Source organism: Coloeus monedula (genome assembly GCF_965178545.1).
Source record: "Coloeus monedula genome assembly, chromosome: 9".
Classification (NCBI taxonomy): Eukaryota; Metazoa; Chordata; class Aves; order Passeriformes; family Corvidae; genus Coloeus; species Coloeus monedula.
The window spans coordinates 7886209-7900898 of NC_138789.1; the positions used below are offsets into that span (position 1 = coordinate 7886209).

Sequence of the window (14690 nt, forward strand, 5' to 3'; positions counted from 1 at the left end):
TACTGTTTTCCTGGATTAACTCTGACTCTGGATGACAGCTGACAACTGTGGCCGGACCCTCTTGTACCCCACGCCACCTGCAGAAGCCATTAGATCAACTATGTCTGGTATAGTAATGAAAAGCAGGAGCAAACCCTTGCTAAGGGGACTGAGAGCCTGCAAGGGAAATCAAAGCTCCCACCTGCAAGAAATGAAATGGAAAAAGCTCTGTATGTGCCACAGAGAGATCGAAGCCAGGAGCAGCTGTGCAAGTCTCTGTGCCACTGAACCAAAACCCCTGACAAGCACCTCGTCCCTCCTGGATGCTGTGCTGCTGATAAAGCCCTGCTGTGACTTCAGGTGCCATGTGCCCAGCCGGGACCCTTTTAGAGGCCATCCCTCCAGGTCACCCTTCCACTCTGCCTTTGGATGTGCTCTTGGCTCCCACCCAACAGGCTCAGGACCAGTCAGCAGAGGGGGCTGGGCTGCTGGTGCCCCTCAGGAGAGGGGGCTGGAAAGGGGAGCACAGGGGCACGAGGGGAAGCTGAGGCGCACAGAGCCTGGAGCCAGCAAATGGGCACACATGGGCTCCCTGTGATACAGCAAGCTGGAAACAGTTCCTCAGCCCTCATGCTGCAGTGATAGGACTCCAGCTATGTGAGAAACAGTGCTCCAAAGCCACAAGTGGGTGAGGTGGGATGGGATGGTGGCCAGGGCCAGGAAAACCTCTTGGTAATGCAGTGAGTTTCCCTGACTGCCCGCAGCAGCCAGCACAGAGGGCTATCATCAGGTTCCCGATCATTGCACAAGACAGAGGGAACAGCAATCCCAAGGGCTGCCCAGGCAAGGGAGGGAGCTGTGCTGTGTGGGTGGCACTGGGGAGCATGGGAACCAGCCCAGCCCATTCCGGCCAGCTGGGATCCCACTTCCCCCAGTGCTGACACAGCTCCCTTGCAACAAAGTGTGCCATGATTAAGCAAGCCACAGCTCTGCTACCCCATGGCAAGAGGGGTTGTGTCTTCTGAGTCCACCACAGCAGAGGGAGCTGGGAGGAATCATGCTCACGATGAGCTCCTCTGGCCAGCAGGCACACAAGGGACGCACACCCCCCAAGAAGACACTCACAAAAAGTACCCAAATCCTGCCCTGGGCCTCTGAGTTAGCCCAGGAATTAGAGGCAGGTTTAAAGCTGGCATCTGATTCTTTCCCTTTTTGGGGTGAAGGTATTGAACTGCTGCAGAAAGCCTCTGCAAAAGGGATTGATCTCACAGGGGTGAGGGCAGTAGTGGGAATGGCTCAATGCCCACTACAGGCATTTCCAGCAGCCTTTCTCATTACCATTAGCTCCCAATGGACACAAGACAGGAGGTGGGATGTTCCCCAAAGACAGCAGTTACTGCTTGGTGCTCCTGCCAGGCACCTGGACCAGCTTCGTTATAAGGAGGGGTCTGAAAGTGGTGACAGCCCCAGGACAACCGGTCCACCCCAGCCCAGGGAAGGGCTGATGCTCTGTGAACACCCAAAACAGCAGGCAAACGTGACCTGAGTGCAGCTGGCACAACCCCCTGTTAGGGAACACCAGCTCACTGTCATTGCAAAGAACGATTCCACACGGCTCCATCCTGAGCTCCATGCCATTACACTGCTTCATGATCTGGATGAGGAATAGACAGCATACTTAGAGATTTCTGGAAGATGCTAAACTGGAGAGATTTCAACCACCTTGGAGTGGCTAGATTGGATGAGACTACAGTTTTGATAAAAGAGAGAAGCTGTCCAAAATCTTCAGAATGCATTTCAACCATGGCCAGAGCTGGAAAACATGAGTAAAAATGGGGCTGGGCAGAAGTACTACAGAAAAACCTTGAGGACTGCAGAGGATCGCTGTGGATAAGCCAGCAAAATGACAGGACTAGAAACAACAGCTCGACTTCAAGAGAAACATATTTAACTTTGACCGAGTTTCTAATGATAATGAAATACAAGCCCTGCATGAAAGTGCCTTGGGGAGATGAGAGGATCTCCATGACGGAGAGTTTTTAAGGAAAGGCTGGATGACCAGCTGCCCATCAGCCCCTTGGGCACCTTGCTCCACACAGGCATACTTGCATTCGCTCCTGGTCTCTCTGATCCTGCCCTTCTGTGAGTTGCAAGTGCCTACTCATGACTACAGCTGCTGTCAGCACCTTCCCAAAACTCAGCACCTGCAGTTGTGGGTTCTCCACTGGACTCCACGGTCTGATCTGATCCCCAGTACAAGCAAATGATTTTGCTTGGTGATTCCTGTGTCAGATCATTTAAAAACAGCCTTGTCAGGCTTTCTCTCCTCCCCCTCCCATGCAGTACCAATATCGGGGAGGCACCAGCAGGGCAGAGGGTGGGATTCCAGAGGGGCCGTTCCCAGTTCCCAGCAGTGAGCTCACCAGCAGCGTGTGGCTGATCCCTGGAGGGGTCAGTGTGTGTAACTGATGCTCAGGCCAGCCTGCACTGCCCTGCCTGAGCACACACCCACCACCCTCCCAGGGAGGCACAGGTAGCAGGGTGTCTGTGAAGCAGGCCTGACAGCCCCAGTGCTGCCTGCTGCTCGTGTGCCAGCACACATTACACAGGGCTGCCTAACGGCCCAGAGCAACGCTGACACTGAGTGATTTCTAAAGTTTATTGTCTTGAATTACCTATGACTGATGTTCCGTGGGATTACGTAAGTGAAAACACAGGAACGGATCTCCTGTAGAGGTGTCTGGATTTATAAATAGATTTATTGCTCCTCTTTGAAGTTCAGAACATACAGTTTCTCACACAGTGCAGACTCAGGCTTAAGGAGCCATCCTTGCTGGACCAAGCACCTGCGCTGCAGTTAATTATTTGTTAACAGGTTTAAAAGCCATGCTTCAGATGATTGACTATTTCAAATTAATAGCAAAGGTAATTGTGCCAAGCGTTGCTGCTCTGACTGCACTTTCCCAAAGAGCCTTGCTAGCTCCTGTGGGCTGTACCAAACTCCCAACACAAGCCTGGTCTAGGAAACAGAAACCTAATTCCCAGTGCTGCTCTCCCCCTAAAAACAATCATGTTGCAATATCCAACAGATGAATGTTGAAGTCTGCCGTCCAAACCAAAACCAAATAAGGCTGAGGGTATTAACTACTGCTACAAATTACTGAGGATGATGGAAGATTGTCTTCATTTGAAGCACTGGATTTTCAAAACTGTCTTACTGAAAAGGCCATAAAACCAAAATCCTCCTTCTTCCCTCAGCAGCACAGACATCCATCAATCAGCTGACTGTTCAAATGTCTGTCTGTGAGACTGAGCACCTACTTCTATGGGAGATGCTCTCTCAGAGAAAGGCAGAAGACAGGCAGAGGACAGGCAATGAAACTTCTGTTCTGCAGTTAGTCAGAACAAATGGTGATGTCAACTGTCTCTCTAGACTTCAATTTTACACATATTGTTGGGCTGTTCAGCCCTACGGACACATCTGTCTTACAGATGTAATTCTGATAATTTATCCTTTCCTGCTTACATACATCTTCCCCAAAAAGCTCTGCTGTAGCAAATGTTCATTGTGAAATGGGTGTCTGCAGAGAAACTGAAACAGAGCTCCCCTGAAAGGCCACCTGAGTTTGCTGGAGTGTTTCAAGGCTGTAACCAAACACCATGGAAAAGCTCTACAGCTTTCTGAAGGTGTACTCACGCCATAGGTACATTTATAGAGCCTTATTCTACCAGAACTATGAATTTTACCTTACTCTGGGCAATATCGCAGTGGATTACCAAAAAAATATTCTGTAGGAGCAATACTTCATCATTCAGTGAGATGCTCAGTCCTCAGACCCTCTCCTAAGGCCCCAGCTGCCTTTGAAGCAGACAACCCGTGTACCTACTGGCTGGTTTCTGAGTAGGTGACTTTAAAATGGTCAGAACCTGCCTGGCTCTGTATCTGCTGTGCTCACTGAACACACATTGAAGGTACTATCAGCCACACAGATCTGGACTACATGTCCTTGCTCCTCGTAAGGTACAGGAAGGGAAATGACTTGCCCCATCCTTACTTTAACTACCTGTCTTTGTCAGTAAGGCTGCAGAATCATCCCCTCCTTGTGGACAACAGCAGAGGGTGAATTTGCCCTTGGAACCAGCTTAATTGATGTCAAAACAGCACACAAAACATCTGTGTGTAGGGTGATCCAAACCCACCAACTCTCTCAAAGCCATCTTTGCTGAACAGCTACTCACACTCTGTGCTTTCCACAATTCCTTCTAAAGAGAAAGTTTTCAGTCTGCATCAGTGTTAATTTACCCTCGGAGCCCCTTCTGCAGGCCCATCTCTCACAGCAGCTGGAACCAGGGCAGCTTTCAAAGAGCCACTGATGTGTTCCAGCACCTGCGTGCTTTGTGCAAGCTGCACCAAGCTGACAATGATAAAGTTTAACTTTAAGAATGATTTAGCACCTAATTACCCAAATAGTTTTTACTGTAACCTGCCCTGGCCCAAACCAGAGCTTATGTTTAGGGTAGCAGGGTTCAGAAAGCGCAAGCTTCAGGAGTTGAAGGCACCAGCTGCACTCTGGCACTGGCCTGTTGAAGGGCTGCAGCTGTCCCCACACATAACTCAGGGGGCTTTCTCCGCATTGTCACTTCTGCAATCTTCCATCTCATCTCTGTTGAGAAGCCCTGACTGTCCTATCCAGCACATCTGGACAATGTTTCCATCTGAAGGGCTGGTATACACTACCAAATAAGTATATAAATGAAGCAGTGTTACAGACTAAAAATACACTCACTGCAACAACGCAGCAGGATTCCTAAAACATTTACAGATTGGCTTATTAGACAGGATTGTTTGAGGCAAGGGAGAAAGTTATAGTGTGACCCAAATAACTCCCCTTTTTAAATGCAAATTCCCACTCGAAACTGCTTCCAAACAGAGCGGTTGCAATGATGTCACCTCTGTGAACTAAGCTGTCCTCAGTTCCTGGCACAGGCTAAGTGAGATCCTGGCATTTCAGTCTCCAGGTCTCCTACCACCTCTCAGACTGTGAGACAGGCATCTCCAGGAGTACAGAAACAGGGCCATGGTCTGAAACACTGGATACACATCATCAAAGTCACTTTGACAAGCCACGAGCTGACAGCAAAGAGACAGGGTCTCTCTCCATCTATTAGATGAGTCTCTCTCATCTATTGGAGCAGTGGTGTCAGGGGTTATCCAAGGGAAATATACACAGGCATGAGAGGTAAGAAGCAAACTGGAGAAAACAAGCTCTCTGTGGCCTCTGAAGTAAATAATGGAGCCGCTGGAGAGACTGGCACTGGCTGTGGGCGAGGAGCATCACGGGCCCTTAGCTTACACCACCGTGTGATTTTGGTCAGCAGCACCTGTGAGCAATGAGGTCTGTGCCAGTTGATGCATTGCAGTACCTGGTCTAGACTGGGAGGTCTCAGGGAGAGGGAAGGAAAGTTGGCTCTTCCCAGGCACCATTTCCCACCTGACTGCCCACCTCTTCTTTCAATCTTCTTTCCTGCTGCAATCACTTCTCTCTAAGGAAAGAACGTGAGCTACAGAGGATATGGCCCAGTGTGGACTTGGTGTGACTGCTCTCATTTTGGAGAGGGAGCCAATGGTCATCTCAGGAAGAGAAGATCAGACTCACCAGTGTTGACCCTTGCAGGCACTTCATTTAAAACTCCCTCGGATGGAGCATTTCTCGGAAAAACTGAGACATTTCTGACAGCTCTGGCTGCGCATATGTGCGTTGTTGGCAGGGTAGCATTGCTGCAGGATGACCATATTTAAAATCTAACCAGCTGTGACAATGCTAATGACAAGAGGAAAAAACCCAAAGAGAAAATAAAGACAAGGGTCAAAGGAGTTCTGCTGCACAAAAAACTCTTGGGAGTGAAGGAAAGAGGCTAGAGGAAGAACAATGCACTTAGAACCATCCCATGCCCACTTGGGAGGCACTAAAAGGATAAACAAACTTCCCCCACTGCCTGCAAATCCAGACATACCCACTTTACAAGACATAAAACTGCACACAGGAGAGTAGCCTGGAAAGGCATTCCAGTAAAGGCTTCTTTAGGGCTGGAGGGCTTGGCCCAGGACGAGGGCACTGCTCCCTGTGAGTGCATCGGGGAAGGACTGGGAGCCATGGCATCTCCCCAGCACAGACCTGCATGTGAATAGACTGGTAACGACCCCTTCATTGCAAAATGAGGCCATCTGTTTCCACCTTCTAGAGAGACCCTAAACTGTGAGTGAGCCTTCCCTCTTGCCTCACAAAAGCTTGCTTCCTTTTAGCAGTCTCAAAGAACTATCTTTTTCCAAGTTTTCTGAACACTCAGGTGTGCTACTGTGCTGAAGAGATCACCCTTATCCTCACTCACTCTCCCTCTGGGGCCTCCAATGGAGCACTAAGGTAGGACTTTCCTCTGCAGGAGCTGTGCTCTCTTCCCAATCTGTTGCATGTGCCAGGACACACTCAACTCTCACAGATTCTGCCAACTTGTGCAAAACTGAGACTTCAGTTGAAGCAATTTTTTAAAAGTTTGCCTTGTCACCTGCCATTTTAATGATATTTATACAGCCTCAGTGGTTAACACCAGCACAAGAACACTTTACTCCTTCCTTTAGCAGTGCTGACTTCCACTTTAAGTGCTCCTTTACACCTTGGTCCTTCCCAGGCACTAGAGATTCCCTGGCAGGCTTACTCTGAAAAATATTTTTATTATTTTTTTTATGCCTCAGGCATGCTGTTCCTCAGTATCTTTTTCTGGCCTAACTTCTCATGGTTTGAAATTTAGTCTGCCAGAAATTATCCTCTTTTTTTCCCCTATTCCCTCATTTGGCTACAATGTCTATTGTTTAAAAGATATCTTCTTACTTCTATGAATTGACGTGAACGTGTTTCTTAAGCCCACTGGATTTTTTAGTGTTCTTTTAAAGATTTTTGCAGTGAGCTTTTAATCTTTAAACAATCTTCATTTGTCAGCATTTTAACCCCACTCATTTTTCCTTTAATGTTTTCCTATTTTATTTAGCCCTTAGCTTTGAACTGTGGCACTTCAAGTTGTAGGCACTTATTGATAGAATTAATTTAACTACTGGACCTAATTTTTATTTTCAAGAGGCAGCATCACATTCTGATTGACATGGGCCCTGCCTATCACCCAGTATCACTTGGATCCTGGTGTTAAAGTGTGTCACTGATTTAAGACAGAGGGCTGGTGGGAGACTCTATTCCCTTACAGTTGAAATGTCTTTATAGTTTGGACAGTATCCAAAGAGTGAGCTGAATTTTCCACCTGTCTCACTTGGATACATAAAGTTACCTCATTTATTTAGATACTGCAATCAGCTCTTGCTCGTAGAGGAGATTTTTAACACCATCTTCTGTCTGTGTGGGGCAAGCACTCCCCTCCCCATGAGCTTCTGTGATTCAGTGCACTTGTCAGTTAATTATGAAACTACTGCAGAGCCTGTCTGAATGCAGCACGCTAATAAAGAGAGCCCTTGCAAACATTTGTGTCTCCCAGCTACAGCAACAGGAGATTTACAGCTTTAATGTACGAGTCCTGCTCTGAAACAGGGGTGCCTCCTTTCCCATGGAGAGGGGCAGCTGGGGCTGGCAGTCATTTCTTCATCCACATTCACCCAAAGGCATTTGTGCTGTACGGGGATAAGGCACAGCCTCTTCCTCTGGGGCTGCTACAGAGTCAGGCAGGATGGAGGGAGATGATTTATTTAATGAAGTGGTGAATGACCCAAAATGTTCTTCAGGAGCCCAGGATGTGTTTTTCAAATACTTTCCAAGCCCAGAAGATGCCCAGGAAGCACACCAGGAAGCACTGGGGTAAGGTGGGCTGTATGAAGAGGTGAGAGAAGTGCAGCATGGAGGACAGACCCAGGATCTGAGGAGCAGGGAGAAGCCTCCCAGCCCTGCTGGCAGGAGTCTCCTTAGAGACTGTGACCCAAACACTGAAACAGGCCCTCTCAGACTGCTGTGTTTTCACCAGTCTCTAGGTTTACTCCAGTGATGTCCTCAAGACACAACTCATAAATGTGAACCTCCTCTACCAGCTCTGTTGCAGCTTTTCATGTTTTTACAGGGTGAGCTCATTATGGATAATTATGCTTCAGATCACTGCAGAAATAAAGAGCTACCAGAGTTGGCCCACGTATCACAAACATTAAACTGTGTTTGCCACCTATAATTTCACACCAAGAGGAATTATATAATCTTGAATTTACGACATTTGAAGATATATTAAGGCAGATTGCCTAGGCTGGAGGCTAGAATTACAACATGCTGCACACAGCACAAGGTAGCCAGGACGGCAACAGTAACCTCACAGATTGGGGTGAAAGTTCCCTCTTTGCTTTGCAGCACAGTGCTCTCTGCAGAGCTTGGGAGAGCACATGTCCATGGCAGCACCAGCATGCAGGGCTAAGGAACATCCAGGAGACACATACACGCTCAGTTCAAACCAATTCTGCGGCTCCGCACTGGTGCCCGTGCTGCCAGCCTATGTCACGGGCTTCTTTTTAATTATACTTCGTGAATTTTATAGAAGTGTGTCATTTGTATGGAAAAACCAATCTGCTGTAATAACTCCACACTGGCATTGGAAACACTAAGCATGAAGCCCAATTAATTGATGACTAATTCTCTACCCCCTTGGTGAACGGCACGTTCCCAACAAAATGCCATCCGCAGCAGTTATCCTGTCTGCACAGGGAACACCAGGCCCACTGCCGCTTGGCCTGCTCCAGCAAAACCCATGAGATACTCTTTTCTGTATTTATTAACAGGCAAAAAGGCACTGAAGATCCTCTGAAATAACCTTCCTGTTATTTTGAATACATAAAAATAGATTACTCATTTAGCAATTTAGGTAAACAGCTCGTTATGAAAACTCATTAGGGAATAAGCCTTCATGATTTCATTTCTTGATCGTTTCCTGTCCAAATAAATAAACATGAACTCAAGTGACACAGATTCCATTACTTTTGTGCACGGATTCTTGAATGATTTCTTTCATACTTTTTTGAATAATTTAATCTCCTCCTTTCTGTCAAAGGCAACATATTAACAAACATGGCTAGGGTGAGCAAAGTCTTTCAAAGATAACAAAAGCTGTTGAAAACTTCTATTTAAGATTTCATCTAGGCAATGATCAATTCTGATTCAAAGAAATGTAGCAAAGTTTGAGGGAATATTTTGTTTTGACAAACTGCACTTCTACATGACTTTGAGAATAGAAATGCAAATATCAGCATCTTACAAGATTATTAAAATCTGTTGTTAAAATTCCTTGTTAAACTATGTTCTGCCATCATTTCAATCCTGACCTCTGAAGCACAGCTTTACATAAGCAGGGGAGCAGAAGTACATCTCTGACATTAGCAAATCCTCGTAATTACAGGAGAACCACAGTACCCTGACATGCTGCTTGTCCATGGCTGCACACAGGAGACTGCAGGCTCTCCCTCTTTCTCAGCCCAGGCTCAGTGATCAGCTGTTGCCGTGAGGTCTGACCGAGAGCTAACCACGGCTCTGATTCTTGCCTAGTCACACTTCACTGAACTACTCTTACTCCTCAACTGGCAGCTCAAGAAGCAAAAGAATGGCAGTTTCAAAATGACTGAAACAAGAGCATTGGACACATTCTCAGACGTACTTCCCTATATCCTGGTGTAGAGAACTTGATGGACTCTCAGTGACTTTCCTGAAAAACCTTAGCAGTCACCCTTCTTTCATCTCACATCTAGGTTGTAATCCCACATACACAACTTCCAGAGCTTTGTACTCACACTACAGCTTGTAAGGCTGTGCTGAGTTCTCAGCACTTTCTGCTAAATGCAGATAGCAAGCAGAAACACTGAGGGAAGTATCTCTATAGCTTGTGCTTGTGCAGTCAAGGGATGTGTTCTCTATACCTGGCAGAGTGGCATGAGCTTCCCAGCCTGGTGCCAAGGACAGCAACTGTGAGAGGGAGCCATGGGCACTGAGACTTGGCTTTTAGGCACAAGGAGAACAACAAAGGACAACAGCTATGGATAACGGGGGCCATCACCCTCCTGGAAACTGTTCTGAAGCTATCCAAAGTGAGAGAGAGGCTTCCCAAGATGTCAAGCAGTAACCTCAAGGGAAGGCAGTTGCTGTTCAGTCAGACATGTATTGTTTTAGACCTTCCTCAGTGACTGACTGGGAATTCTACTTCTTGCTCGGAAAAAGGGAAAGAGCATCTTTTGTTTGCTTGACCCTGGAAGGCAGAGGAAGTTGAAGACTTTATTTATTCAACCCTAAGACATGGGAACTTACAGACCATTGTCACTTCCCAAAGAGCTTTTGTTTTTATTTTGCTCCTCAGTCTGTGTGGGTTCTGTTTGCCTTACAGATTCTTCACAGACAGTTTGCTACCAGCCTTGGACATCTGTGACTTGCTTGCACATGGCTGTCAGTTGAAAGGAGGTTCTTTGTAGCTGCATGCAAATAATCATACTGCTTGATGGCAGAAATCGCTCCAGTTTTGATCAAAAAGCCTTACCACTAGATTTGTTTTCCACCTTTATAATTAGAATGTGTATTTCTGAGCACTTTTGAAGTCTGTTACGTCAGTATGATGATGGATGGCAAGAAGGGAAGCTGAGGGAACTGGTCACGATCAGAAGCTGGCCAACACAACAGAGCACGTGGACTTTGCTGAAGTCATCATTCCATTCCATTTCTGCCTTTGGGAGATTATTTTGCTGCTGGATTTCATGGCAAAAAGCAACCCTTAAGAGAACAGGGCTCCTTAAGAACCCAGAAACATAGAGGTTATCAAGAGTCAGGCACACAAACAGCTACCTCAAAGGCAGACTGAAGACAATCCCCACTGGGCTACATCAGACTAAGGATCCATCCAAAATATTTGTAAAAAATTCAAAACTCTCTCTCTCATGGTTGCCAATTCCAAGAAAATGAGCCTTAGATTTCACCAGGGGCTTTCTCATCAGGTCTCTCACTTTTGTTTTGGCTTAGAGCGCAGACACCAACCCTCAGTTTAAAGAGAGTGAATGATGGAAGGAATTTCACATATAGGGGAACTGTTTTGCACAGGAATCCTAAGAAGAAAAAAAAGGCCTTTTTGGTCTTTGTGCTGCTGCTAGGCCAGCAGTATTCCTGGTGTATACACTGCACAGACACTTAGAGCTGCTCCTACCAAGAGCAAGTGCAAGCTGCAAGAGTACCTCACCTAATCCTAGGGAGAGCTGCATTCCTGAAAGTGGCTTCTTGGGCCAAACATTGACCTGGATCTCTGACACTGCCTCACTGCTGTGTGCTGCAGAGAGCAGTCCTGCTGGGCTGTGCTGGGCTGCAGAGCTGCAGGCATTCTGCAAACAAAAGGCTTGTGGGAAGAGTGGCTCAGCTATGCTGTTCTCTATAGGTTACTTGGATCCAAAGATCGATGTTGTAACCCACTGCATTTTTTACAGCAGTTAAATAAATAGAGGGCTAATGGCAGATGGTTTCACTTAAACTTCAAGAAAGGCACCGCCTATATGTCAATTTGGAATTAGTGTAATGAGCCAACAACATTCTGAATTACAATGAAAGCAAATTTAGGAATGAAACCTACTGGAGACTTAACTGGTCTCAAGTGCATAGTTAGATTTCTAAAATAATAGCTGCAATCCAGCATAACAAACATGACTTGCTTGAAAACAAAAGTCTGAGTTTAACTGTAGACTGCAGTTCGTTTTCATTCCCATGAGAAACTGCAAGACATTTCTTCTTGGAGTAACTTCTCAGGAAGGGATACCAATGGTGCCTTCAAAACCATGCAGAGTAGGACTAGCACTCCCCAGTTCTGCTTTTTTCCTTCCAGGCTTACCAATGCTGAGGTCCTTAGGTACCACCAGGCAGATTTTCTGTGAGTACTGCACGTGTCCACAAATGTTGGGGCTTTGACACTGGGCAGGGGCAGGTCAAAATTGGGCATGGCTGGCTGCAGGGGCCAAAGGGAGAGCTGTACCACAGGACAGCAGCCAGCAGGGGCATGGGACAAGGGCAAAGGGCTCTGAGCATCAGGGGAGGCAAAAAAGGAAAAGCTGCCAGCAAGCATTGACTGTGAACTGGGGGATGGCCCAGCAAACTTGGAAAGGGGCTATGACCCGGGGTGAAGAAGGAAAAGGGACTAAGAGGTGGAGGATTAACATGTATCAATATGTAACAAGTTCCTACACTTAAAAAAATTTACACTTAAACATATTTAACATATGTTAACATATTAAACATATTTAAATAGGCAAATACGCTCCTGTGCACCTGCACAGTGAGGATCTGGTTCTATCCTAAATGCTCACTGAGGGGCATTGGGTGATTGAGGCTGACCCTGAGAAGGAGCACATGGCACAATGTTACAAGGTAATGGCTGATTTTACTCTTTTCCAACACAGAGCAACTGAACACTTGAAAGCAAGTCTTTATCTTGAAAATTAATAACATACTGCTATTGCCTTGAACAAGATCGTCTTTTAAACTTCCATCTTATTGACTGCACACACGTGCATGTACACATCAATCACAGGATTGTCTGCTGACATTTGCCACTACCTCACAGCACGAGGACTGCCTCTTTCCTCCCAGAAAAACTCTTCAGGCTGTAACCTTGACTCTGTTTTGTACCTCGGTGAAAATTGCCAGATCAGTCTTGCAGAACCACATCAGGAACCACCATGCAGAGCCATGCAGGACAGCAGCGGACAATGCATTCTACTTCATACTCATCATCCATACCCCTGTTCTCTGTCCCTGCAGCCAGCAGCAGGAATGGCTCAAGCCAGCTAAACACAGTCTCTAGTGGACCTCAGAAGGCACTAGAGCAATCAAAGTGTGATCAGAAAAGGGTGACTGTCCTGCTGGGAAAAGACTGTCCAAATAGTTCAAATGGCTGGTTCTCAACTGCACTGTCAAGTATTTAATCTTTGGAAACAGCGTCATGGGTAAACTTTAGTACACAGAAAAAGGCCCTGCAGAAGCAAGTGATGAAGTTCTGAAAATGTTTCAAAACAAAGACCCCTTCACTTGCATTCCTGTCATCTCCTCTGCCAGGGCTGTGGCAGTAAAAAGGAAGGGCAAGGAAGTAGCAGTAGAAAAGGTTTCCCTTCTTGCACAGAGATCTGGCTGAGGCACAAGGAAAGAGGGGACAAGTTCCTTCACTGAAAGCTTTGCCAATTTCTCCAAAGGAGACTCGTTCTTTTCCAGCAGCCAACTCTCTGCAGGTGCACAAAGAATTAAGGTGGGCTTAAAAAAAACAGCAGACAGCTGGGAGGAAAGCTTTGTTTTCAGCTAACTTCCAGATGCTTGTGCAGGACGTCTCTAGTCCCCACAGAGGCAGAACAGGGTGGAGAAGCAATGCTCTCAAAGGAGAGAAATGGGTTCCTCTCCAGGCAGAACATTTTAGGGAGTCATTTCTTCCAGGTTATCAATGGTCAAATTAAAAACCAAGCCAAGTTACCTACTGGCTCTTGTGTGTCTTGTAACTTTTTTCCTAACACCTGGCTGGGTGTCACAGAGGAATCCGTGTTTCATGCCGTTGTTTACTTAATGCTATTCTTGTGTCTCATCTGTTTCGACATCTCTGCCCAATTCCCTGGACATTTTTTTTATTTCTTGGATTATGCTGATGTTCCAAAAAAAAATCCCGAAGAACTGAAGAAAATATTTCACGATGTTTCATTATTAATGAAGGATAAGATTTGTCACTGGATTCTGATGCATATTTTCCAAATTATATTTACTCCAACAAATGAAAAGTTATTTCAAGTTAAACAGGACTCAGTAAAACACTAAGAAGAAATACTTTGTAATTTAGAAACAGTGTTTGTACTTCAAGTGATAAAGTGCCCACTTGCATGTGATAATTCAGGTCAGCCAGAAAAGGATTTTTGTAATAGACATAAAAAGGGAGTTTCAGGCAGATAAATGCCAAAAATAATTCTGATACATCTAATAAAAATTCCCCTAGGACAGCTGTACAGATTATCACACTCGGCTGTACTGCATGGGAAAGTGCAATTATCAAAATGCCGAAAGCCTCAACTGATTCTTTTTTCTTAGTTTATGGAAATTCGCAACATCAGATAATGTTTTCGGCATGCTGGGATTTAACAATAACATTTGAGTTTATGATTCACATGTACTGTAAAACACAGATGTTTTAAAAAAGCATTATGTGCACAGTTATCCAGAAAGTAAAGTTTACACTGTTCTGGGCTTCTCAAAGCATTTGAGAGTGTGGCAGTGTGGCCACTCATGTGGCAGTGACCCTGTGCCCCAAACATGTCCTAATTTGGCAGTTCCTCACCATCTGAATTAATGATATATTTGTGCAAGTCATGTCCTGTCTCTCATGTGGGACTGAAATGTTGATCCAGAACATTGCTGTGCACTAATAAGCCTGTGCCCCAGTGCAAAGCTGTTTTTCTCTGCTTTTTTTTCTCTGCAGCACGGTAACATGATGATTATTAATCCTGACCATGCGGTGCTGAGAGGTCCCACTCACACTGAGTGTTGTATAACAGTGTGGTAAACAGCTGAGGAAGGCCACGGAAGGCAGTCAGCATCCTAACAAACCATCAAGGCCAAGGAATTTGCCCTGCTAAGCAGGCGTAGGAGGAACCCAAATGAGGAGATGAGGACAGTCTCCACGGGCTCTGT

General features: G+C 46.0%; 1 protein-coding gene across 2 annotated transcripts in view; it reads right to left on the reverse strand.

Moving 5' to 3' along the window:
- ATF6 (activating transcription factor 6) overlaps positions 1–14690 on the reverse strand; it is a 72972-nt gene that overhangs the window by 2813 nt on the left and 55469 nt on the right. The gene's annotated exons all lie outside the window — the stretch shown is intronic.